The sequence below is a fragment of the Colobus angolensis genome, unplaced genomic scaffold (genome assembly GCF_000951035.1).
Source record: "Colobus angolensis palliatus isolate OR3802 unplaced genomic scaffold, Cang.pa_1.0 Scaffold19, whole genome shotgun sequence".
NCBI classification, from domain to species: domain Eukaryota; kingdom Metazoa; phylum Chordata; class Mammalia; order Primates; family Cercopithecidae; genus Colobus; species Colobus angolensis.
The window spans coordinates 7,135,115-7,136,672 of NW_012115043.1; positions in this window are offsets into that span (position 1 = coordinate 7,135,115).

Below are 1,558 nucleotides of genomic sequence, written 5' to 3' on the forward strand. Positions count from 1 at the left end.
CCGTCTCAAAAAAAAAAAAAAAAAGAAAAAAAAATAAATAAAAGTTGTGTTTAATTGCTTCTGCAAAGCACACATTTCAATGAAGAACTTTTACTAGGCATCAGTACTTTTTTCTTTTTTCTCTAACATGCATTCTTCATTATCATCATTGGTATTAAAAAGACAAACATGCAAACAAAAACAAACACACAACTATAGTAATATGTAGACTGCCCCTGGATGGAAATGTATATTTGATACTCTTTCTGGCAACTTACTTGGCAGGTGGGCAAGGAGAAAAGACTATCCGATTCTTTCTGCAGGAATCTGGAATATGAGTTCAAATTAAGTAATTCAGACCTATGTAGAAGCCACTTAAACTGAAAAGGAAATAATGGCATTTAAGAACCACTGTGCTGGCTGGGTGTGGTGGCTTATAGCTGTAATCCCAGCACTTTGGGAGGCCGAGGCAGGCAGATCACTTGAGATCAGGAGTTCAAGACCAGCCTGGCCAACATGGTGAAACCCTGTCTCTACTGAAAATGCAAAAATTAGCCGAGTGTGCTGGGACGTGCCTGTAATCCCAGCTACGTGGGAGGCTGAGGCAGGAGAATTGCTTGAACCCAGGAGGCGGAGATTGCAGTGAGCCGAGAATGCGCCACTGCATTCCAACTTGGGCAAAGAAGCGAGACTCCATCTCAAAAAACAAAACAAAACAAAAAAAATCCCACTATGCAATGAGATAGAGCATGAGGATAAAAAACAAAGGAATGCCCTGGGTCTTGTGGATTTTTCCGGTTGATTTGGCTGTAACCTTAGACTCCAAGGTTAAGACAAAGCTGCAGGTAATTGCCAATACATTTTCTATTATTGTGTTAATTTAACCTGTTGCCTAGATTCTCTAAATCTGTGTTATAGAATGCAGTTGTTGATTCTGTTAAAGTACTGAGTAGCCTAATTTTGTTTTAAATTCAAGCAATTCATTGGAAAGAATTAACGCTGTGATTACACTTCTAGGGTAGCCTTTTTTTTTTTTTTTTTTTGAGACGGAGTCTCCCTCCGCTGGAGTGCAGTGGCCGGATCTCAGCTCACTGCAAGCTCCGCCTCTCAGGTTTACGCCAGTCTCCTGCCTCAGCCTCCCGAGTAGCTGGGACTACAGGCACATGCCGCCACTCCCGGCTAATTTTTTTTTTTTTCTAGTAGAGATGGGGTTTCACCATGTTGCCCAGGCTTGTCTCCAACTCCTGAGCTCAGGCAATCCGCCCTCCTTGGCCTCCCAAAGTGCTAGGATTACAGGCGTGAGCCACCACGCCTGACCAATTCTGTTTTATATATAGTATTTAGAAAGTGAAAATCACTCCCCAGGGGTGTTGTGAGTAATTCGAAGGTAAGCATAAAGATAGAAAAAAATTATGACCTCTTATCCTAGAGTTATGCTCACTGTGTGCCAGGAATGTGGTCTTACCACATTTGGCAGGGTTTTGCTTTTCTCTTCTCTTCCCTTTTCTCTTTTCTCCTCTTCTCCTCTTCTCCTCTTCTCCTCCTCTCCTCCTCTCCTCCTCTCCTCCTCTCCTCCTCT